At 40.8% G+C, this 26,343-nt stretch overlaps 1 protein-coding gene across 14 annotated transcripts in view; it reads right to left on the bottom strand.

Moving 5' to 3' along the window:
* Window positions 1-24,214, bottom strand: part of SOX6 (SRY-box transcription factor 6) — a 462,971-nt gene extending 438,757 nt beyond the window's left edge. For 12 of the 14 annotated variants that reach the window (XM_054026304.1, XM_054026314.1, XM_054026312.1 and 9 more), the window contains exon 1: window positions 18,839-19,038. The gene's annotated coding sequence lies outside the window, so the exon portion shown is untranslated. Of the gene's footprint in view, window positions 1-18,838; window positions 19,039-20,040; window positions 20,810-24,183 lie in introns of those variants that run through there. The other 2 variants (XM_054026307.1, XM_054026306.1) reach the window with 2 other exon arrangements.
* Between the last annotated feature and the right edge of the window lie 2,129 nt (window positions 24,215-26,343).

Here is a 26,343-nt window from a genome sequence, read left to right as displayed (position 1 = left end):
ATGTCAAATATTGGTGCTTCTCACTACTCTCTCAATGAATCATTGAATCTTCAACTGTAGTTGACAAGAAATAATTTGTAATACAGTACTTGAAATATAGTCCCTTGCAGACACTGAACTACAAGTGAGATTCTACTCTTGCATTCATAGGATGCACCACCACAAACAGTATAAAAAAAAAATCTACTCGCACACATTTAAGGAAACATTTACAACAATTATTATTATTTATTTGAATTACAGTGCTTATGGGACCCAATTGAAACCCCATTGTGCAAACACAGTAAGAGACAGTCCCTTCCCCTAAGAATTTAGGATCTAAATTGACAGACAAAAGGCAGGAGGAGAGACTGAAGTGATGTGTCCAAGATCACACTACAGGTCTGTCAGAGCCAATATTAGAAATTAGGTTTTCTGACTTCCAGTCCAGTGTCCTCTCTGCTAGATCACACTGCCATTCTAACTACACTCGTAAGACCTACATGCTGTTGAACCCGGGATGCCTTAGATACTTCTGTTGGAGTGGTGCATAATGAGAGAGTCAGAGTTCAGCTAGACCACGCTAGTTAACAGTCCCTAGATTTGAATTCTCTGGGGCTGCAGGCAGGGAGTTCTTACAGAGACAATGAAATTCTCTTTCCCCAGTGGTCTGACAAAGCCAAAGTTTATTCACCTTCAGGACACAATCCAAAAATTTACCTATTCACTTCAGCTTTTGGCAGAGGTGGTTGGAGTTTTTCTGGAATTTGTGAGGGATGCTTAAAATCGATTGATCAGACATCTAGAGATTATGATGGGCAAATTACATACATCATTGCAAGAGTGTTCCCAATAATCTTTATAGAAATTTTTCTGAATAATTTTACAATGCCAGAGGAAGAGATTAGATTATTTCTTTTCTCTAATTTCTGTGATTCAATGTAACAAAACTAAAAGCAGCAGCAAGATTACATTATGTAACAGATCAGGTCAGATGAAGAAGGAAATAATTCTGAATTAGTTTCCTCCTTGAAAAAGAGAACATTTGGAGAGGATAACAAATATTCAAGTGTAGTGATTCTGTACCACAGAGCAACCCTATCAAAATAATGAACTGAACGCTGTGGCTGTACAGAGAGAAAGCCTGCTGCTTGCCATCAGTTAGAAGTGTTGCACAGACTATTGTTTTAGAATGACAACAAAATAGCTGGTAGAAGGCAAAGACTGGAAGTAAAAGGAATAATAAGTAAACAGCTACTATTTTAAGTGTTATTGATCTCTCTTATTGTGTTACGGGGGGGCAGCATGGATCAGCGTTCACGGCGCACTCTCCATCAGTGCCTAGCCCAGGGAAGCTAATGATCCAACCAGTGGACCAAATTTGGTGATGAAATCTGGTCACATGCCACCTGAGGTATATTACGCATATGCTAAAAAGACTGTGTTAGCGCATTAGCAGATTTTGAGATAAATATAAAAGTTCAAAACAAATTGAAGATTAGAATCCTGCCCAAAGCACTTCATCTTGATCTAACATTTTAGCCATTTCACATTAAACAGCAGTTGATTATTAAGAACATATTTACTGAGCATCAGTAATTACATATGAGCCATACCCACAAGATGCTATCCATAGCCTTCTAGACAGAACAAGTCCAAGAAGGTTGCTAATCCTGACCATGTGACAGGCTGACCATTAAACAGGTCATCTCATTGAGGAAACCCATAAGACTCCCTCCCCCCAAAAAAAATCTCTGGAAGCAATAAGGGATAGTCCTGCAAGATCCCAATCCTGCACAACATTTAAATATGTGCTGAACTTTAAGCAGGTGAGTAGCCCCATTGGACAGAGTCCTACTGGGACTATTCATGTGCTTAATGCTCAGCATGTGCTCGAGTACTTTTCGGGATCGGGGTCAGAGTGCTCAGTACCTTTAAGGATTAAGTCTTAAATACTAGTAGTAGAGAGTTCATGCAAATGATTTGTTCCACTCGCCATAGTCAATAACTCCCTATCTTCATTTCAAAGCCCTGACATGCAGCCATGCAGAAAGTGAGAGTCTAGATAACTCTCTTGCACAACCACAAGTGGGGGAATGTGGAGCAGCCAATCTTTAGATCCATTGTAATGTTCTGTTTGGACTGTTAGATGATAAATAAAGAAGCTTCCAAATGCACTCTTTTCAGCCCTATAAATCTCATGACCACGATTGGCAGCTTTACTGCTCTTCCCTGGCCGACAAAGTCTATTCCTGAAGTCATCCAAAGCATAGTAGCCAATATTTAAAAATAGAATTTCAAGGATAGTTCTTCAAATGTGTGGTGTACACTGGAGAGTTCAGACTACATTCTGTTGAATTTTAGGGGTTTTTTGTTTTGTATTAGGGCATCAAAGGCTGTTCCCAAAAGCTACCTCTTCCACAGGACAAACAGACAAAAATTCCACCAGACCAAATACTCTCTGTCTCACTCTGCAGCATCTTCATCTGCATTTCAACACACTAGAATACAGCGTGATTCCAAGCTTTCTCAATCACGTTACTGGGGGGAAAAAAGAAGCAATTGGCATTCATAAAGATGGAGCTGGAAGCTAGCTATGCCCTTTCCCAGTTCATGCACAATATATTTTGCTTTTGTCCTTGAATATGTGGCATGTGATTTCAAACTTTGTCCATTTAGAAGTAATTTCTGCAACTTCTGCAGACTGCAGACACACAGCACTGAAAATTTACTCTTTAGTTTAATTGTAAGAACCACTTTTATTGGAATTATTGCTAATACAGTCATTGCAATTTATTTTATATGAAGACTCTGACAAATAAAAAAAATCTATTTCTCATATATTTGATCATATAATGTCCCTTCTGAGGCTTCAGCGTTAGGGAACCTCTGGTATGTGAGCTTCATAGATTTTGGAGAGGATGTACTCTAGTGCCTCACAGTTCCTTCTCTGCCACAGCTTTTCTGGTATTCACCCACAAACAGACCAATGCCAGAATCTGACTTGTGGGAAATATGCTTTTCACCATACAGGGTGACTTAAGACAAGTAGAATGAGACTTGCCATGTAAAAGTACAAAATTAATTTCTGACATCAGGCAAGGAGTACAAATGGTAAAATTATGTATCTTTTCTGAATGAATTTGTCTGGGCCTAACGCCTTATTCATTACAAAGAACTTGTATACAAAATGCCTATCTTGTTCTCACACGTTTTAGGCTTTTTTAAGCATGAGGCAGGAGTGTGGATTTTATCAGATATGAACATTAAAAAAACAACGCTTAGCAAGACATTGGCAGGTTAGTCAAGTATGGATTTACACATAGAAATCAAATGTCAAGAAAGAAAACACACCTTTATGTCTGATCACATGACCAATGTCTGAAATGGATATTTAATTTAATGGCTGTTCTGCCTCATTTAAACAATTGCACGAAACTGAGACACAGAAATCAGTTAACAAATATGATGAACCAGCCACAGATTGAAACCACAATCATTAGATCAGTGGTTTGCAACACTTTTTCATTTGTGGACCCCTACAAAATTTTGAATGGGGGTATGGAAATCTTAGACGTCTGCAGACTCCCAGGGGTCTGTGGATCAAAGGTTGAAAACCACTGCAGTAGATGGCTGAAACTCAGATAATCGAGCAGCTTTCACAACAGAAATCACTACAGTCAGAAACACCGGTTAAACCTTTTTCTTTTTTTCTCCAGTGAAAGGTTGACATATACAGTACAAAGTTATTCAGCTCTACTCAAGAAACCACAGCAATAGGATGATCCTACTAACTGTGGGCCTTACCCTTAGACGTGTGGAGGAACTGTAACTTTTCCCATAGGAGTTGCAGTAGCTCAGTGCCTTTCAGGATAAGGCCCCATTTTGTACTAATTATAGACTGAACCCCTATTTTCAACTCTCCTGTGTATCTACAAGCACTGGCAGCTCTGTTGTTTAACAGATGCAGCACACTGGGTTCAATCCAGCCAACAATATCAATACACACTCTGGAAGGCTGAAGGTAATTGCTTTGTAGCAGGCCAAAAAAAGAGCAGCCTGCTGTGGAAGCCCAAAAAATCCCATCCCCAAAGCACAGTCACACAGCTTCCTGGGAGGCAGTTGTCTTGGGACCATATAGCCTTGGCAACCACTGCTGTACAGCCTTGCAGTCATTAATCCAAGTCGGCTAGTATAATATTCCTGTTTGGTTGTGGGTGGCGGAATGGATGAATTCAGGGTCTTGTCCTCTGAACTGATTTTGGGGGGGGGGGGGGGGGGGGAGGGAGGATGGGTAAAGTAAAAGAAGAAGAGTTCTTGCCTCTCCTGAGTTATCATTGAAACACCATTCGTACACTCGCCTCTATAACTGGATGCATCTCATCCATTACCATCATTCTGACACATTCTTTCTCTGACTCCCTCCCACTCTGTCCTCCAATACTCCTTTTTCTCTCCTCTTCTCTCAATCTAGTGCACACTTCCCTACCCCAGAAACTGAGTTCCTTCTACCTAGCGAATAATCTTCTGCCTGCCAACCCATAAAGCTCCCTTTTCAGTTCTGTATTGCTCCCTGCCAGATCAAACCTGCCCGGCCTACAAGACCTGCAAGCTATTCCCCTACCATTCATAAGGTAAGGACTCAAAACCCCACAACTTTATCTTGCATAGTGTCTTTCATACAAACTTCAAAGTTGTTTGAGTAAACACACATTTGTGTGCAACAGTCTGAGGGGACTACTAATTTAAAATGATATTTTAGAATTTGAAGACTTAACATATCTTACTATTAATCCATTTCTAAAATGAGGGATAAAACACCAAACTTTTATTTAAGATGTTCACCCTAATTATACATTTTGTGTGTGTGTACACATGAGTTCACACACACAAACACACACGCACACACACACAATACAATGTTTATACACACACACACAAAATGGATTGACAGATGTCAAAAATGACTGAACAGATTTGATAATCAATCTTTCTAAAAAAGCTCACCTTTTGTATGAGACCAAACATGGATAATTTCACCCTTAAAGAATTTGTTATGAGCAAGTTACATGTAACTGAGAAGGAATTTGGAACTCAACCTCAAGGATAGCAGGCATAAACTGGGCCTCCTTTAACTTACTGTGTACTGTTTTGATTTACTGGTTGGATTGACACTACACACAGTATTAAGATAAATTATTTAAATATTTTATTAAAGTTAAGCTATACAAATAATCGTGTGGAAAGACTACAGACATACACACACATATGTCCAAAAGCCCTAACAGTATCACTGATCATATAATTCAAATAAATGCACTCTCCTTGTCTCTCCTCTCTATCTTTGTCCTTTCATGTCCTTTCCACTCCTTTTCTCCTCTCTTTGTTTTTTCATCCCTTTTCTTCTCCCACACACTTTCAAGAAGGACCAATTCAGCACAGTGTGATATCAGCAGAGACCAGCGACAGCTGTTGTTCCAGCTACAACAGTGAGATGATTTTAAAAAATCAAGGAACAGCTTTAATATATGTTATATGTAATAACTCTACTGAGGATTTGGACTTTAGCTACACTCAGTAGGGGTGCTTCATTACCTACATGTGGGAATACCACTTGTGTGAGGAGGTCACAGTCTCATGGAGATAAATTCCATATCTGCTGTTTAGCCTGGTCAGTTGAAAACAGTCTACGGGATGCCATACTTATTTGCATCCACTTACTATTAATACTAGAGATACAATATATTGAGGACAGGAAATGTCATGGTGGGAGCCACAGTTAGGCAGCATGGGGGGAAGCAAGCGTTCACCCTCTTTATCTTATCATTCCACACTTTGAAATACTGAAATTGAAAGGAAATCTTCCCTCAAGGCAAAGAAGAAACCACATAAGATTAGGGTGGGCTTTGTCCCTCACTTTGTTATTTGTTGTCCCAATCATTTTGTGTCTGTTTTGTCACAAAACCTACCAGGAGTGGGTTCAACAACCGTTTATCCTGAACATTACATTGCCATCAATGATCACACTCACCTTTATCCTCTGCAGGAAGATTTCCTTCTAATTCTGCTTTTCATCATGTTGTGCAATGAAAATCACAGAACCTCAAATTCAGCTTATGGCCAGCCTTCATAAATTGGGTACTATGGCCAATCCTCAAATTATTCTTTTGGCTGCCACCGCAATTTACCTTCTCTCTCCTACCTATTTCTCTCTTCCACGGAGGGACTGGATAAACTCAGAAGATATAGAAACTTTTGCTTTTAGGTAATGGTTGTTAATTTGGCCCAATTATTCAGTCTCAATACTACAGGACAGTTGACCTATATGAAATGGTGTTTTCAATCTACTTGATCATGGACACACACACCCACGCATAAAAACCCAACATAATAAAGAGCATTAATTAGCACCTTTGTCACAGTCTAAATATAGGTCAAGGATTGAATCAACATTGTTTATTATCAGTGGGTAAAGTAGATTGAAACAAGAGGGAGAGCTTTTACTGACCAAGGAGGAAAGGAAACTATGGAAGAGAACTGCTTACCCAACCTTTGCAATGGGGAGGAGGAAACACTGCTCTCCCCACCCACCTTTTCTCCTTATTTTGACTCCTTTTTACTACAGGACATATCTGAACACCTAGCACCATCCTTGCTGAAATAGGGAAGTAGCATTATTTCCCATTTTACAGATAGCAAAATTGAGACACAGAGAGATTAAGTGACTAGTGCTAGGTCACCAAAGAAGTCTGCTGGAGAGCTGAAACTAGAACCATATTTACATGCCTGAACCCCTTATTATTATTATTATATGCTCTCTCACCTAAAGGTAGTCTGTATATTGATAGGACAGTGCAGAGAAACAGAGAAGTTGCCTCTGCTATGCCAATGCCGCATCGCCACCCAACCTTACAAAGAGCACAAGGGGATGAGGAATAGTGGGGGCTAAAGAGAGCCACTTGCCTGTCACTCACTCTCTTTCCAGAAACAGCCTGAATGCACCAGGAAGCCAGCAGGCGTGATAATGGGTAAACTCACGTCTCCTCTCCCAGTGGCAGCAATTCTACAAGATAGTCAGGGAATCTGTGGCTTGCTTCACGTCCAATGATTCTATAAGCCACAGGGTAGAGAAGTCAATGGGAGTCTGCTCTCCAAGCCCAGAAAAGCAAGACTTGAGTGAGGCCAGTGATAGCTCCTTTCTTCCTCCTTGAAGCTTAGGGAATCCCTGTGACTGATCGCTCACCTGACACTTCCCAATCAGCTTTGCTTCCTTCCGGTGCATACAGAGCTCTTAGCACTGTGATCTGTTGTATTAATTTACAAAGTTTAAATGGGGGCAGCAAGGAACAGAAGAGAACCTTGTTTTGTATTAAGTTGGATCAGACTCAAGATCTCACATACTCAATAAGAAAACTTTAACTCTATTTTCTATTACAACACACAGAGCTTGGACAAAGTTCTGCTACTTTTCTTTTACTTTGTTTCTGGAGGGACTACTTTTAGAGAAGATGTAAAAACACCAACCTAGCAAAGCTGCCCAGAGACTTGAAAGAGATTTACTGGAGGAAGTTTTCGATTTTGTTTCTCTTCCCACTCCTCCTGAGCCAGCCCTGTCTTTTAACCAGTTCTCACCAGCCCCAGTTCTGCTGGCTGCAAGAGAATGCTGCCCACCTTGAACCAACCAGCCTACTCCACTCCCTCACTCACTGCAGTCATCAGAACCCACAAGCTCTGTCCAACATACTTGGCCAGTGCAATTTGTTGAGCACTGATCAAGAAAGTATTCTGGTGCTAAACAACACAAGAAACATGGCAGTGATCAGCGCCTGTCTCTCACGCTTGAGAAGTGAGGAAGGAAGAAGAATGGGCTAGTGGAAAGTGGCCTGAGCAGGGGGTAAAGAGGTTTTAAGGAAAAAAAATGCGGAAGAAGAGTCTTAAATTTGGGACACTCCCTTTTCAAGTAGGCATGCTGGCAAATTTGTATGTTGGGACGCTCTAAAAGTAATCTAAACACAAGCAACATTACTGACACCACAACAAATGCTCTCTTCGACTATTGCGCAGCAGAACCAAGATCAAGTTATGTGTGATCTTACCCCAGTGAATAAAATATTAACTGGCAAGACCTTTCCTCCTTGGTCTTCCTTTTCTCTCCTATAGGTTTTCCCATATCCTTACACTTCTCCAAACATAGTCCTCATGGCCTCCACATCTTCTAGCACATATACACCTCCCCTTTAATCATCTTCTATCCCACCAAGTCAAGATGAAAAGGCTGATCATATCTAACTTCTTTTAAATAAAAAGGTTCTAATCACTAACCAAAAGGAGAAATACTACAAGTTACTGTATTAAAAAAAAAAAAAAAAAAAAAGAGGAGTCCTTGTGGCACCTTAGAGACTAACAAATTTATCTGGGGATAAGCTTTCGTGGGCTAGAACCCACTTCATCAGATGTATGAAGTAAAAGATACAGGTATAATACATGAAAGGATGTGGGTTGCTTTACCAAGTCTTAAGTCAGTCTAACGAGATAAATCAATTAACAGCAGGATACCAGGAAGTGGGTTCTAGCCCATGAAAGCTTATGCCCAAATAAATTTGTTAGTCTCTAAGGTACCACAAGGACTCCTCATTGTTATTGTTTTTTGCTGAAACAGACTAACACGGCTACCACTGAAACCTGTTACAAGCAGGGTCGGTGCTACCATTAAGGCAAGCCAAGCGGTTGCCTAGGGCACCAAAAAGCGGTGCCCCGAATTTTTTTTATTTTTTTTTTTTTTTTTTTTTTTTTTTTTACAGAGTTCCTACGCCCCCTCCCCAAGCGTGCAGTCGCCGCTCCACTTCTCCCGCCTCCCAGGCTTGCAGTGCCAATCAGCTGTTTGGCGCCGCAAGCCTGGGAGGGGAGGAGAATTAGAGCTGGAGCAACATGCTCGGGGAGGAGGCAGAGCAGAGGTGAGCTGGGGTGGGGAGCTGCCGCATGGCTCCCGGGGAGGGGAAGCTGCCGTGGGGGAGGGCGCCTCAGGGCAGAGGGGGAAGCTGCCGCGGGGAAAGGGGCGCCTCAGGGCCCAGGGGGTGTGGGGAGCTGCCGCAGGACTGGGGGGGGCGCAAGGTGGAAGTTTCGCCTAGGGCACGAAACTTCCTTGCACCGGCCCCAGTTACAAGTTACTGTGTCTACCTCTATGTCTGTACTGCACCTCCCCCAATGCAGACCTGAACCTGCACAGGGCAACAAGGCACCACCATAATTAGGACATGCACAAGTGACTCCATAGTTAAAGCTCCATCTACTGTAACTATTTATACCATCAAACCAGAAAAAAGATGCAACAGGGTCTCTCCCGTCTCTTATATCCTTCTCCCCACATCTCTCTCTCTCTCTCTCTCTGATGCTTTTTTAGTGGGGGAAGAAGGTGGTGGAGGGAGATTCATTTGGTGTTTTCCTTTTTGCCTCTTTTCTCACCTTCCAGCAGGGAAAAAATATTAAAGAGTAGAACCTTGATGATATACATTTCAGAGTGGACACATTATCCACAGTATGTTTTAACAATCCTGTTCAATGAATGTCTGTCCGTCCACACCACACACACACAGAAAATACAAATTGTAGTTAAGTGTGCAACTGGGACAGAAAATCCCATTTTAGAACTGAATGCACATATCAAAACTAGTAAAGTCTACATTTTACAGACAAAAAGGTAATTGTATTTAAAGTATCAAATGGTGTCTGGGAACATGAAAGCCTTTTTAGACATTTGCCTTTTGAAATTTTGGGCAAGTCAGGAGGATATTTTAGTATTACGTTTAAGAAAGTACTTAAATAAATCAGAGTTGAACATAGAAGTCTCAGTCCGCGGCACTACTCTATTCTAAACCACAACGAAAATATCCTGAACTATACATCACTGCACATAAATGACAACTGTGCTTGTGCACAACCCATATACTTGTGCTGAGGACTAAGTGAAATTCACCCTTATTGTGAGGGCCAGCATAAAGCCCTCAGCAGAGGGACTATATACAAGGATCTGTTGCCTGCACTCCACATATGATGTGGGTGAGGAAGGGAGTATGCACAGCCAGTCTCCAGGATTATTTCATGGATTCAGTGGCCCAGAAACCACACATAATGGGTGAGGAAGCAGCAGCATCTCCTACTCCATCTGATCCACTGGAAGAGCAGCTCTTGAAAGAGAGCCCAAGAGGTGTCTTGAAAGAGATAAATTCCAGTCTTCCTGTTACTTAGTCTTTACAGGGCAAAAGTGTGGGCAGTGAATTTCGTCCGAAGAGCAAAAGATAGCATCACACATAAGGGCCTGTCCCTGATCCACTGAAATCAATGTAAGTTTTGCCATTGACTTCAGTGAGAGTAGTTCCTTTTGAAGACCCCTTCAAATCTTTCCATTGTCTCCAGTGGGAGCTAGATCAGCTCCTATGGGCCATATCTTTAGCTGATGTAAAATGGCATCGTTCCACTGAAGTCAATAGGGCAGCGGGATCCTCAGGGGATCACGAGGTTATTACGTGGAGGGTCGTGAGCTGTCAGCCTCCATGCCCCCAAACTCCGCTTCACCTCCAGCATTTATGATAGTGCTAAATATTTTAAAAAGTGCTCTTAATTTATAAGGGGGGGTCACACTCAGAGACTTGCTGTGTGAAAGGGGTCACCAGTACAAAAGTTTGAGAACCACTGCACTAGAGCTATGCTGAGGATCTGTCCCTATCTTGCTGAACATTTTCTTCCAAAACTAGCTCAAGAACTAAAATACTGAATAAATTTAATCTTTTTAACTTTTCATCTTAACAATAAAATAATAAATCACTTACAACATATATATATAAAAACCTTTCCTTGAGAAGGTTCCCAAAATGCTTTACAGATTATATAGCTCTAGTAATAACGTCACCAACTGCTAGACTGCAGCACTAGTTAGATAAAACACAAATTTTCTGCACCAGTGACACTACACAACTGTATTTTTGAGAAGAAGTGAGGATTAACTCAGCCAGTTGATGAAACTGCAGGGGGAAATTTAGATGGGTAACTACATCCTATCTAGACTGGAATTTGGCCATGACACTGAGATTAATAACCCTACTCTTGCAAAACAATGCCTTGGGCTCTTTGCTAACCACAAATGGTCAGGACTTCAGTTTAATAGCTCGTCCACAATAATACTGATGTCAAATGCATACACAATATGCTGTAAAACCCTGGTCATGTGGTCTATTATACTCAAGTGTCATACTCCTAAACCAATCACAGTCTAAAAGTGGAAAAGAAATGGCCAAAGTGAGACTTACAATAAGATTAACAGAACAGAACACTTTCACAAGATACAAAAATATGTTTAAATATAAAGTTTCCTGATGGCTTCTAATTAATAATTTTGGTTACTAAATGGATGTAACAAATAATAGGAATCCCTAGCATAGATGGCTGGGGTGATGAGGACACTTGAGGTGCATTCTGAGATGAAAGTATTCTTAGGCCTTGTCAACATGGCACAGCTACTATAAACTACTCCAGAATAGCTATTCTAGAATAGTTCTCCTTGCAGATACTCTGTTCTGGAATAAAAGTAATCTTTTGTAATTATTCTGCTTTGTGAACAGACTAATTATCCAGAATAAAGTCACCACATGTGGTGGAGCTATTCTGGAATAGCTAATACAGAATAGTTTATCCCCCAGTATCTATGCTGGTCAATCTCTCTACGTGGACAGGGCCTTAGAATTAATTTCCTCATTCTCTTAGTATCATGTAAGAATTAGTCAGAATTTTTTTATGCGTATTGTATCATTAAAAATAGTCTGTTCCAATGCATACAGTGAATTTATTCTAAAATGCAGCATGTATAAATCATGCTGTATTCAATTAATCTAAAAAGATATTTTCATTAAAATCTGAGTGATATACAGAAGGGGTCTTAGAAAAACAGAAAAAAAAAATCTGAATATAAACAAGCCATCATTCTGGTAAGAGGAAATACAAACAAGCAGAATAAAAATAGTTGATGCACAAAAGCCATAATGAAGGGGTTGCTCAAAAAATATCTTCTACTTTGAATGGTTTGGATGAAATACAAATTATCCACAGAAAAGTGTGGACTGGCATAAATGTTTGTACAAAATTATAAGTATATTTCTAGAAGTATGCAAGTGGCAACCGCCTGCATGCTGCACAAGGTACCAACAACGCTCTGCTTAAGTGCTACTGCACAGAGTCCAAACCACTGCATTTTAATTACTATGCAGCCTCAGATATATTGCCTTTGATATGGAAATGTTCTTGTTCTCTCATCTTCACATACGGTCTCATGCACAGAAATCTTTATCTGATTCATAAAAAATAAACTAGAATCCAATCTCAACACCTGACCTCAGTGCTTAGAAGTTTTTTACTAAGCATGGTGTCACTATAAAAAGAATGGCTAATATTGGTGTAAAGTTAGATATTTTGAGCAATGATATGAAGGATTTGCAGTTAAGAATCAAATCAATACTGCAACTTCGAGGTTTTACGGTTTCATATTGCCTTATGTCAGTCTACCATAGTAGACTGGAGAAATAATGGGAGTGCACACCTCTATATGTTGTTGAAGAAGTGAATAGCAAACATTTAACTAGGGTCCTGTCTACCAATCTATAGAAGAGATGCATCAGTTGTGATAATTTATACCCTCAGCCACCACACTGAGCAGGTTCTTAAACCTAGCAATCCTACAAAATACAAAAATAAAAAAAATAAAAAAATACCTTCCCACAGTTTGTTTTTTAAATGTGTAGATAACGTAAAATTCTCCATGCTTATTTTTAAAACACATGTTTTCTAACTGCACTACAACAATTAAAATGCTTTCCCATATCACTTAAAGCAGGTAAAATAAATGTGCTACATTCTCACTGAAGAGCAGATAATTTAGTCTTAAGAACCTTTGTGTGGAGTATGAAAACTTTAAAGTTTAAATATCTAATTTATACAGAATATAAAAAAGCATTTTATCAGCAAACTTATTTTAGGGATTCACAGCATAAAAAGTATTTAAAACACATGCCAGTATGTTTCCACATATTAAAATAATATGCAGACTACAAGAGGGTTAGAAATGTAATACGTGCTGTCTTCAACAAATTCTACCAGTCCTTCAGAAAACATTCACTATTCAGATTTGTTTAAATAATTCTGCTAACTCTATAGAAACTACATTCTGTTTTTATAAAGAATATGATCTTTGTAACCTCACTGTAGTAGATAATGACCCATCTGTAAATCATTTTGTTGCAGGTTATCTGCTTTTTATCATTTCTAGTACCTGTCTGTGCCTGATATGATACTCTTAAACACATTAACTTGATGGAATGTTTCGCTTGACTTCAAAAACATCAATTGATATATATGTATTCTGTGTTATAAATGAATGACTCTGATTAACCAACTTCAGTAATGTACCCCATTTTATATTACCCAATCAAATTTGCAAACCTCAAGAGAAATGTGATAAAAATACTTCTACTGTCTAATCATTTCCAAACAACATTTTCAAACTTGGCAAGAGGGAGGGCAGGAGTGGTGTTTGTTTTTTTTAATTTTATGTAGCGAGACTAAACAAAAAACATAAAACCGATATGAAGTTTTTAAAAGGGAGGGAAGAAACCTGCATGTAATGATTCTTGTTCCTTTAAGAGAAAATCCATTTTTCAAGTTCCTGTTGTACTAATTGAAAGAGAATTATTTAAAACTTCACTGAATACTTGAATATACCATAGTTATGTGTAGCAGTTTCATCAGTGCCAAATAAGTGAAGACTTTCTAAAAGATCGTAAACTAAAAACTGGCATGAAATCTCTCATTGTGATGTCACAAATATTTGCTGTTGCTATAGAATAAGGTATTAAAAGAATAATGTATTGGTATCATGGACATGCTTTGAAAACATGCCATTATCCAGTTTTATCATGGTAAAAATCAGTTGTTTTCTAGTCAACACATCTTCACGATCACCCTCCTCTGCATATGGTTACATATATACACAAACATACACATACAGACATCACGCTTGTGTCAGATAGAGCCTTATTAATCACAGCTTTTTACAGTCTTGGATTTTAGTGTGATGTCATGAGCCATAATGATACATCAATAAATAGTTACAGATTTTTGTTATATAAGCAACCTAATATGGGTTATATATAATAAAAGGAATTTCATGTGTTATACCGCAAAAATATGTCCTCAAACATAGCACATATGATATTCTACCTGGAAAAAAAATACAGAAAAATGTATGTAAGCTCAAACAAATAAAAATACAGTGAGAAAGACAATATATCAACTTACTAAAGGATTAAAAAACTTTACATTAGTGTCTGAGTTTTTTGTTGCCACTTCAGTAACAAGATACACCCAAACTACTGTACATATTATTAGGTTTTAATCTTGGGGCTCTGGCATAATTTACAAGTTACTCAAAACTCTGTTTTTATGATTTATATTATCGACAGAAACCTTAAAAAATACACCCTTGTACAATTACAGAGACGGACAGTTTATATATGCACACAAAAATAAACTACTTTTTTATTTACATAATATTTAAAGTGTAAGTTGTTAAAGGTATCCTTTGCCAAGTACACCCAGTAATCTTTTAAGTCACACTACTGAGAGAGAAATATACATCACCCCACAATACATACTATAGAGAAAGCTATATTGCTATTTCTCTTCCATAATTATTTGTTTATGAAAAATATTTAAAAGTGTCAGTAGCCCTTCACATTTGATCCACATACTTTTTTAGGGAAGAATCAAACCAACTGTAAAAGATTAATGGATATTCTTCCTAAAAAAGTGATATCTCCCAAGGTAATTAAGGTGTTTAATAGATATCAGGTCATGACTGAAGAAACTTTCTGTGCCCACTGAGAAGAAAATATTTGGTTTTGCTATCATCGTTCAAGGTCCTGGTCTTCATCACTCTGAAGGGTACTGCAAGGCCTTTAAAGAGATGCAGACATTTCAACTCATAACAGGAGCGAGGACCTGCTGGAAAACACCTCCAGTGATTTTTTATTATTATTATTATTAAATAGAAAGTTTGGCTGAATTGAGCAACCATTGGCCACATATTAAAAACACCCCCACCCCTCCCCCCCCCCAACAACTAATAAAGGGGGAGTGGAGCAATATTTATTGACAAAAACCAAACTGATAAAGGCAACTAACTTTTGGCACTGGCTAATTGTTTGTACAAGTCAGATACTACTGGCCTGGCCTGGGGAATTGATACGCTCTGCTCTTCTCCTCTCCCCTTGCTTTCATAAAGGTGTATGTATTTTTAAATTATTCTTTGGTGTAATAAGGAAGCACAGAAGAGCTACAAAAATACAACACAGAATCAGCAACACACACATGTGCATGCGCATATATGACGATATCTATCCTACTCTCACTCCCTACGCATTACACAGGTTTTCACCCTGCAAGCCAACAGAAAGGAAACCAGACAAGCTCTCGAGAGGTCTCCAGCAAAGTCTCACAAACAGTTCTGACATTCTCGGTGCAGCTGCAAGGATGAGAAGTGGGAAGAGAAAGGAAGAGCGAATGTGCTTCGGCAAAGGGCCCCTCGTGTTCACTCCTGAATGAGTTAAAGCTTTAGGAGCGGAGGTTGGGGCGCAACAAAAAGTGTGACAAGCAGAGAAGGAGCCAGGCACTGTAAATCCAGGCACAAACGCACGAGGCACGCCAGCAGCAAGTGCCCAGGGCGAGGTGTCCGGGGAGGCGCCGGGCTCGGAGCCTTCATGAGCTCAGACCTAGCGTGTGTCCCTCTCCTGCTGGGGGGCTGCTGGCAGAGCTGCTCTTCGCTCGCTCTGGCTGCCACTTCCCAGAGCTGCTGATTGCTGCAGCCGCTGCCCCAGCCCTCTATCGCGCCGGCTCACGGCCTTTTGCGGGGAAATTTGGGGCTGTTGAGGAAACCGCCAAATCCCTTGGGTTGAATCGCCGCGTGAGATTCAAAGGGGCTTCCGCAACACCCGGAGCTGCAATCCGGGGGCATTGGCCCCTGTCTGTTCCCATCCCCAATCGCCTGGGTGGCTCCCCAACGTGATTGCCGGGACATGGAGAGCGGGGGGAGGGGGGTGAACTTCTCCAAACCAACCAGCGTCTTGCCTCCTGCAGAACCTGCTGGCTTCAGCTGGCCGGGGAGTCTCTGTCTGCAGCCTCAGTGGGTGGCCCAGCAATTAGCAGGTCACTGCTTGTGTAAGGTCCGGGAGATGCACATTGCCAACCCTCCCTGCGTCTAAGAGTGCCAACCTCAGCCCTACAGAGCAGAGAGATGCATCCTCCCTCCCAGCATCTTTGTGGCCTCTATACATACCCTGCCAGGAGGGATGCGTGCAATGGAGTTAAGGCAGGCAACTGCCTCACAATGACAAGGAAAGTTACTTCTTCTGCATGTAAGGACCTTAACATTTGGGAAAGTACCTGCCAAGGTTTGTCCAAGCATCTCTGGTCAGACCTGAAATCAGCAATACTTCTCTCGCTCTCTAAACCCAGGGCAAGCTGCACTGACAGCTCCTTAGTTTAATACGCATTCTCCCTCTGCAAAAAAAATCAACCAATTGCTAGGGAAATTACCTTCTAAACTGCACTGACTGGATTAACATCCCATTCTGAGTGATTTGCAAGGGTGCGGAGGGGGGGGGTAATTTGTGTCACCTACCCCCCTCCGCCTCCCTCAAGTGCACTTTAAAAAAAAAAAAAAAAACGTGCAGACTCTGGCCAAACTACGTTTGATGTATTGATTCCAAGTACAGTGCATGGTTTGGTTTCCGTACATTCTTTGGCTTTTAATAGCTAGCTGAGAAAAAGAGAAAGCATTATTGTTTTCTTTCTTTCCTTCTCTCATTGCCTATTCTAAATTTGACTCCGAAGTTTAAGCAGTTGAATTGGCTAATTCTGAATACAGGCTATTGAGAGACCAGACACAGCAGTATATCCCTGTATAGCAATGGATACAATGTGCTGAATTGGCAGTCTAATTATAAATGTGGCATTTGGACCTCCTTTCAGACCCAGTGCCACCTTACCTTATGAGGGAACTTCAACTACAGCAACTGTTCAAAACAAAATGCCATTACAGGATCAACTTCACCCAACAGTGGGACTAGCCAGGGGATTGTTTTACAAACAGCCTTTCTCACTTAACACAAGAATGTATTATAAGAAACAAAGTTATGGATAGTACAGAGTTTAAAGAAAATGCTAAGTAGTTCCTGCCAGGTGTTGTGCTACTTCAAACTGCTGCATAATCCAAGTGACCTAATTATTTTCTTTTCAATGTATTCACTATAAATAGATTATTTTTATTTTACTAGAATGAAATGCTAGGGATGGTCACTATTTATAATGTGCATACGGTGTGTATATAACATCGTGAATATTGAACACAAGAAATCTCATGCCGGGAGGAACCTGCAATAAAGTCGTGGAAAATAGCTCGTGATATGCAGTGGGCTTGTGGAAAAGTAAAAAAGGCGGGCGTCTTTTCTATTCAGTATTTGTATATAATGGCAGCCTATAGTCATACATCTCATCCATTTCATTATTTACTTTATGGCATAATGGCTTAATTAAGTGAGTTGGGCACAAGCATGTCAATAAAACAAGTCAAGTCAAGTTAAAGTCTCAAAGCAGGCTTCAGAATTACCCCCTTACACGAATATGCAAAAGGGGAAATTCGTTTATTTTCTGTTGAAACCCTGCGTTGAGGGCTGCGCATCCTTTGCATCAGTTTTAAAGATGGAAATATTAAAAATGTCAAAATAAATGTAAAATAAAAATTATTTTAAAAGTTGCCGACCATGTGCGGAGGGCTATTTAAATGAACCCAGACATATACCTTATCTGCATACAACAGGCGAAAAACATGCTTCTTTATCTCTGAAAGTTCCACTGTCTGTGTTTTTGGGAAACACCCCTAGGACAGAGCTAATCTCTCCTCCCCAGGCTCCCAACACGCTGACTTTCTCTTGTAAAATACCCCTGACACACTCAGAAACAACACTAATTGTCTTTTCACGTTGCCACTTTCACTCTTTCCCGTCCTTAAACAAAACCCTGTGAAACGGTCCTGTCCAAAGCAAAGGCAGCAATCAAATCGATATGATCAGTGTCTCTGATTCACCTCAAGGCCCTGCTCTCCTAAAAGCACGCAGCCCTAGCGGGTTAACTGTTCAATGCTGTTAAACAGAAGTAGGAAACTGAGCTGGCAAGATCTCGTCGGAAGAGTAATTCACTGACAGCTAAATTATTAATGTACATGTGTATGTATCTGATCATATAACGTGTGTGATCACACACAAACACAGACAGTGTCAAACACGGATGCACACATACAGGCATATACACAAGAATAACCACCAGCATGCCCAGTACCTCCTACTTTAAAGACTAGAACTCAAGAAGAATTATTAGTTCTTACTGATCATTCTTTTCAGAATCATGAATGGAACAATTGCCAAAAACGCAAGAAAAATAAACACACTCACGAGATGATTATACACAGATACAGTGTGTGTGCCTATTACATACATTTGTAGCGAACTCAGAGTTTTCATAAACCTAAAATCATTATTTAGGATAAAACATCAAACCTGATTACATAAAGAGGCGGCTTCTCCATAATCAAACACACCAACAGCTCCGAAAGAGTGAAAACTCGAGAAAGCACACGCTCTCCACAAACATACCGTGCCTCTCACTCAGATTCTTACAGCATTGTCTATAAACTGCTACTATATGTAGTTGCATTGCGATTAATTAAAAACAAAAATAAGGGAAATACTTCCTGAAAACTTACGTTGCATTTAGCTTAGGTGCTATTCTTTTTTTCAGCTCGCAAAGGAAGCCGTTTTGTCCAGGTTAGGTATTGTCTACTTATGGATCAGCCCCTGGCTAAGGGTTTATTTTAATTTATGGCTTATGCATTCTTTTAAGGTCGATTTGCATGACCTCCGGCGAGAGCTAAGGCAGCAAGAAATCCCAAATTGAATGTTGTGGGCAAGCCCACAATGCAGCACAGCTCTCCCTTTCTCATGGTGTAAACAGAGCTCTCTGATGATGGTCTCCCCCCCCCCCCCCCTTGTGTATCACAAATTAGGGTGTGATATCAATTTTAAAGTTTTCAGTATAACTTTATCCAAGCCTTCTGCCTGGAGAGATAAGACGCCACCACAGGAACTGCAAATCCTCGGGATAGTGCCCCTCTGTGGCCAAACGCAATATTACTACCCCCACTGGTCCAATATCTTTGTATAATATGCTCCACGAATAGCACATTTGTGGCAAACTTCAATGCAATTACCCACCTCAAACTTAACGGAGAATTTAAAATCGCTATAAAAAGTCCTTGCATCCTCTTCCATTCTGTTTCTTTGGGTCTATCCACGGAGGACAAACCCACGCGACCACTACGGAGTAATGACAGCAGCTTTTCTGCTCTGAAAGATTTATTTAGGGTTTCTTTCTCTCTCTTGTGTTACTGTACGTAAGAAACTATCTCCCTAGCACCATGTGTTCTCTGCCGTGGGTGATCTTAAAATACAACGCTGATCTGTCACTACATTTTAAAATAGATTCAACTCTCGGGGAGGATGAGAAAGTGTTGTGATTTCAAGGAAGTGGAGTCCTTAAGGTCCCTGAAAGATTTCACAGCCTTGGAAACCTCACACACGGAGGAGACTGTAAGTACTTTTCCTAAAATAAAATAAAATCCTCGTGGTATAAAAGTAAATAATCGCGCAGGGGGAGGGGGTTAATTCAGAATGTTAAAAGCTAACCAACACATCTACCTCCGGACGCTGCTGCTTTAGACAATCGCAACTAACAACCCATTAAAGACAGCGCAGGGGAACCCTGATTCTCTCCTGCAAAGCGACATAAATCCAGCGAAACCCCATTAAAACAACACCACCACCACCACCACCACCAAGCAAGGCTGCACTACACACCATAGTAAACAACAGGTATACAACACAATAGGGCTTTTTTCCCCCTGGTTACCTCCTCGGAATCCGGTGTGGCACAAAGCATTGGGAGAGTCGCCCCCCCTTTTTTTTATGCGCTTCAGTAATTTTCATTAAAAAAGGGGCAAGGGGGTGTAGGAAGGAGAGAAATAAACGGGGAGTAATTCAGCAAATAAAATAAAAATAAATGCACTAAAGTCTGCTGATGTTTCTCCGGGCCATGGCTGTGCAGGATCCGGATCGTTAGAAGTTTGCTGATGGGTTGCCTGGAGATTTGGTTACAATCAGGTTCATTATTATTAATTTTTTTCCTCCTGAAACAAGTGAAGGCGATGGTTACTGCTGTCAATCTTGGCAATCAATGTGAGCGGCCATGTCGTAAGTATTCAAAGCATTTCCCGTCGTGCAACATCAGAAAGTGAGTGGCCAGGGCATTGATCTGAGGAAGGCAAGAGGAGGCAGGGCTCCCCCTCCCAGACAGCAGAGGCAAGATGAGACAACACAGTGAGAGCGAGCGAGCGAAACGCAACAACCGAAGAGAAAGTGAGCACAAAACAGAAAGTGAAATCACCCCAGGCTGCCAGCCGCATCCCCGAGAAGCTATCACCACTCACATTGCTATTAGACAAATGAAACCTTAAACCTCTCTCGCCTAATGACCACTGATTGCTCTGAGTGGTGAGAAAAGGTAACAAAGTTACGGGGGGGCCGGAAAAGCAGGAGGGGGATGTGGAGAGTCCTGGGAGAATTGAGTAAGAAGAGAATAAACTAAAGGAGAAAAGAATCGTGTTACACACTGACACCCTCTCCCCCAAGTACTTTAAAGGATGTGTTTAGGGCGCATACAAAAGTCAGAAAGGACCCGTGTTCAAGAAGACAAGGAGAAAAATCTGGAGGGCAAGGGATGGACTGGTCAAGAGTAAGGGACATCAAATACAAGTAAAAGCAGCAAAAAAACAAAAACTCTTATTGCCAGTTGGCAAGTGGGTAGGAGCCCTCTCCCAAAGCTAAATCTGGGTAAATCCAGATGAAATGTATAAATTACACTAGAGATGGGAATCCAGATACAGGCTAGACAAACCCACGGCTGGGGGGAGGGAAGGGAAGAGAGAGAAGGAAAAAGGGGGAGTGCAAAGTATAGAATGATGCATTCAACTGAAAGATAAAGAAGATGCACATAATTAAAACAAAAGGAGAGGCACGATCTGGGAGGAAACATCTGATACAGAACAACAGATTCAGGTTGAAGTTCTGGTTCTGCTTTTGATGAGAGCTTTATCTGCGGCAAAAAATGTACAGCTACAAAAAGGCGACAGACAGGAAGTGAACAGTGATTTAGGAGCTAGCGCTTCCTCATAAGTGTTAATGAAAAAGCAAATCTGGGGGGATGAAGATACAACTGTAAGTGGACCAGGAGTAAATCAACCAGTGGCTTGGAGTGTTGCAACAATCAGAAAGAAGGTCTAAATGGTTTACTTTTAAATTCCAAAAGGCAAACGTGAAAGAGGCTTTACAAACTGTCGGGGGCCCGAGGATCAGGTGGGCAAACCAAATTGTAAAACTAGCCTCTCTCCCTGTTGATATGATCCACACCTTAGCTAAACTATTGTAAGTCTGGGAGTGCGGAAAACAGCCTCCTGGAAAGAGGGAGAGAGAGGGGGAAAAGTTGTTGATCCTTCTTTATATTTTTGGCAACCCTTTCCCCATTTTCCTGGAACTGTTAATAACAGAGAAACTTTTTAATTTTAAATGGCTTCATAGGTTCTAGAGGCCAGAAAGACGAGCAGAAAGGCTGACTTTCCATGCGCTCTCTCACACCCAAACCCAAATTTGCGGAGTCGGTTAGAAACAGAAGTACAATCATCTACTGCAAATAAACCTTGCTCTCCAGGAACATGCTGAAAATCAGCATTAGCGTGATGACATAGGATTGATTAGACCTGGTTCTATTTTCTTTTCTTTACAAGTTTTACAACTTAAAACTCTATTAAGAGAAATAAATGTTGCATCATCTTCCTTGCTATTCAAAGTGTTTTATGCTATTGCCCTTCTAGTCAAGTCCTGGAGAAATTAGTTTGAAGTGAGAACCTGTAGGAATAACAAGCATTTAAAAAATATTTTGGGCAATTCCACAAAATAAAGGGAATCAACATATCATTTTGTAAGCAGATCACCTCCAAACAGAACTTTTAATTTATTCAGAGACTCTCATAATACTTTATCCTCAAATTAGCTGACTGGCTACATTAAGTCTCATGTATTCTTTCCATTTAAATAAAAGTGCTAAAATCTACAGTCAGGCAGAGGGACTGTAGTTTATAAGGTATTTAAGTGACTGTACATTCACCTGGTTTCAACAACTTCAAACCATTCACCTGCCTTTACTGCCTTGTGCACAGATTTAGAAACAGGAAATAACTCTCCTTTCTAGGTACTATAGAGATTTTTTAAAACTAATTATAATGCCCGGGATTTGACAGTAATGACTTTATAGTGATACATTGAAATATTTCACAAATGAAGACACCTTCAGTTTTTGCATAATTTGTAACCTATTGGCACAAGAAATTGAGATTTGTAAGGAAAAAGATCTAGTCAATGTACAAAGAAAAGATTCTGATGCGTATCTACTGTCCCATCAATTTGCTGCTGAAAGTTTTTCCTCTTTTTTAAACATTAGCAGTTATATCATCTCTTTCGAACAACTGAAACTATCAAGTCCTAGGTGCTAATGAACATCAAACAATTAAAAAGCCAGAAGAATTTAGGAAGTTTCAAAGCCCAACTAGCTCTTAATCTGAAGAGCATCTCTTCACCACCGAAACTATCGTGCAAAGAATGAAATGAAGTCGGGGCAGAAATGCACGGCACAGATGGGTTGCGTTCAAATAAATAACTTGGGCAATAAACCTTGTTGCTTCCTTTAAATTAAGCTACAGGTGTAAATATACACAGAGGTAAAAGATGGACCGCATTAAAAAAGTCTCATTGTGCTTTGTATGTAAATATGGGAGGGTTGTGCTCTGCGGATAACAATTGTGTATTTCTCTCTCTGAATGCTGAATAAGTGATCATATGCTGTTTAGATATGCAGTGGAAGAGAGAAAACATTCTTTATTTTTAGTATTAACACAAGTTTACCGCTCGTTAAATTACTCTGGTTGCCTCTCACTGCTAAAGGCTAGCCACAGCAGCGCAGCCAGATGTTGAAGAGGGATGCTGAACATCTCGTGCTGAGGTTCCTTTCTCGCTTCTACAGTGAAGGAATTAGAGGCACTCAGCTACGTTGTAGCACTTACCTGTTCACAGCTGTCACTGCATTTTGTGCTGTGCCACTCATCTAATACAGGCATGGAAAACAGTGTCCAACATGCAAAGCAACCTGTGTCTCAGTGCTGTTGTGCCACCTCCTAGAGAAGATGAGCAAACCTAGGACTTATAGAATTCTTGGTATAGTCTAAAGTTTGCATACAAAGGGTAAGCAATTCTATATTAGAAGGCATTCACCAAGCAATAAAAGCCCTCTTATTAATGCCGGACAATTAGTAGGCATGCTTATAAATTCACTGGTGACACACTCCGACAAGGACGACTTTTTATAGGTTGTTAAAAAAAAAAAGGATTCAAGTGTTCAAACTTTAAGTGTCAGAAAGAGGTAAAGGAAAAGGAGTTAAAAACTTATGCGACAGGGAGAAAAGTTTTTTTAAACTGATACCAAAATTACTACATGTTTCTCTATAGGCAAATCCATCAGATGATTTGAGTTTCCCAATAACAGCACCCTTGGGTGATATTCTTAAAAAAAACCCGGGGGGGGGGACCGATTACATTTTAGCAAAGACCCAATTGAAAACAAAACTCTGAATTCCTTAAGGCGTCATTTGCTAACAATGTATTGTCCTTTTGGCGGAAGCAAATCAAAGGAACATTTTAATTTCATTTGAAACTGTGCATCATCCTGACAGAGAAGCAAAGAAGCCGCAGTAACAACAACCCCCCAAAACCGGCAAACCACATAAACTTTTACAAAGAAAATAAAAGCAAGTTTGACATGAAACCCCTTCCTGTCTCGGAAAGTTCATTTTAAAGGTCTCCTCTGTAAATCTAAAGTGCAAACACTAGGCTAAGGTAGTGAGTGGCTGGAATTTGCATGCTGATAAGAGAAGGCTGTTGTACTTACAGTGACAGAGGGCAGGCTGCGGAAGAAAAGCTGTTTGTGTTAGCCTGAGAGTCACCCAGGGCTGCAATGAGAGGAGAGGAGAGGAGTGGGAGTGCCAAGCTGGATACACCTTCACCGCATCTCATCACATCTGCCAGCCTCTCTCTCCCTCTCTCTTTCATTTCCACATTCCCTTTGTTCCTGAAAAAAAAATCTACACGTCACATCAGAGTCCCCAGATGCAGTCTACACCAAAGAAAAAAAAAATGAATAATTCAATCAAACTGTGCATAGTCTCTAAGGCAATAAATCTATTGCACTTAAAGAAACGAAGGGTAATTACCGCTATGGAATTAAAATCAGGCCAAAGAGCGGAGGGATCTCAGGGTCTGTAAACTCCACGGTCAAATAAAGTTGCATTTACTTAATCCTTTGACATCTCCAATGTAAACTAAGGGGGGAGGGGATCTGAACTTATTCCGGATGGGTTTGAAAATGCTTGGAGTGAGGGTCACAAAAGCAGAGAGCGTGATCAGTGAGAATACAATGCAATGGAGTAAAGTGCTGCAGTGGATCCCCTCCAGGTCCATTCCCCCCTAGTGAACAGCGGATCACACTCCCATTTTCACCGGCTGCTGCTGCGCGCCACAAATGCAACATGGATCATTTGCAGTGACTGGCAGCCTTACCTGCTTCTAGAGTTCAAAGAAAGGCTTACAAAAAGTCATTCTGATCGGCAATGTGTTCCCCGCTCGGGCTAAAAGAAGCTGTAAGGGATTTGCACCAACAGCGATTGACTAGAAACGCTGTGACTGACTTCTGGATTTGTCCTGGGCTGAGTTTAGGGAATGTCTGACAGGGAGGGAGGGAAAACACGCTCGAGATGTGATGCAAGTTAGTCAGAAGAAGGCAGTGCTGGTAAGAAAGCCCTGCGACAGACCGACCTAGGATGGGATGGAGGATAGCTACATTTGTTCCCCTATTCCTCCTCTAAAGTTGCCCTTTCGTCTCAGAGGTAAGATGACTATATTGTGTTTATTCTCTCCATGCAATTCAGGTCCAGAGACACGTTCCGGTGTAAACAGGATAGCAATTTAGGGATGTCCCCCCCTCATCATTACTGCTAACATCTAGTTAGAGTTTAAAAATCTTGATCCGTTGCTTGACACGTTCTTTGTAAACTACTCCTGTAAAAACAGGTGAGATTAAGATTGATAAACGGACCTCGCACCTAGTTCTGAACTTTCAGAAGTGCCCAGAGCCGGCTGAATTAAAATCCTTTCCATTTATACGGAAGACTTGCGGGTTTTATACTTTATACCTTTTTAAATAGGCAGGTTTGATTTATCCAAAACATTAATGGAACTGTTATTCCGATAAAGGTAACCACATTTGCCAGTATCTCTGCTTGCCTGGGCTTTGTTTATGTGCTTAAAACGCCACCCTGAGGTCAGCGCAAATAAGGCAGCCAAGGAAAAGCCTGCCAAGGAGCTTTCGGATTAGCACTTTGCAAAGCAAAACAAACACCGTCAGTAGCATCGGGAAAGTCATCGAAGAATCTCGTTTTGGCAACCCCAGTTCTAACGGCTCTGCTAATGAATTTGGGATAAGGGGAGGATCAAGCAGGATCTTCCCTCACTTTCAGCCACATTGATGGGCTCGGGAAAATATATGCAAAGAGATTTATATAAATTGAGGAGGTGAAGTGGGGACAGAAGTACTGAAACGCATCCACGACTTCGCTTCCCAACCATCTGCTCCCAAATCCTGCTTCGCTTCTGCACCTTTTGTACTGTGGACCACATCAACGGTGGTTTCCATCGCAGAAACCAGCGCCTGATAGGCAGAACATCTCTTTAACCATCTTTACAAAGTAACCTGTGGGACGGGGGGACGGGGAGGGAAGGGGAGTTATACAGCGCCACTCACTCAAGGAAGTTTCCCTTCACATCCTCAGAGCACGTGCCTCAGAGCATCTCTGACTGACTTCCCCACCAGATCCCCAGACTCTGGGCAAACTCAGGGCAAGTGCACTGCCCAGGTTTCCCTGGAGTGTTTTGCTTTTCAGTTTGTCTCTCGATTTGGAGGCGGGTCTGAGTTTGGTTTATAATCTTTGCTAAATGGTTTGAATGAAAGAGGAATTATGGAAACACGTTGCTGTGACCTATAAACAGCTCCTAG

The sequence above is a fragment of the Malaclemys terrapin genome, chromosome 4 (assembly GCF_027887155.1).
Source record: "Malaclemys terrapin pileata isolate rMalTer1 chromosome 4, rMalTer1.hap1, whole genome shotgun sequence".
NCBI lineage: Eukaryota > Metazoa > Chordata > Testudines > Emydidae > Malaclemys > Malaclemys terrapin.
This window is presented reverse-complemented; position numbering and strand designations above follow the sequence as displayed.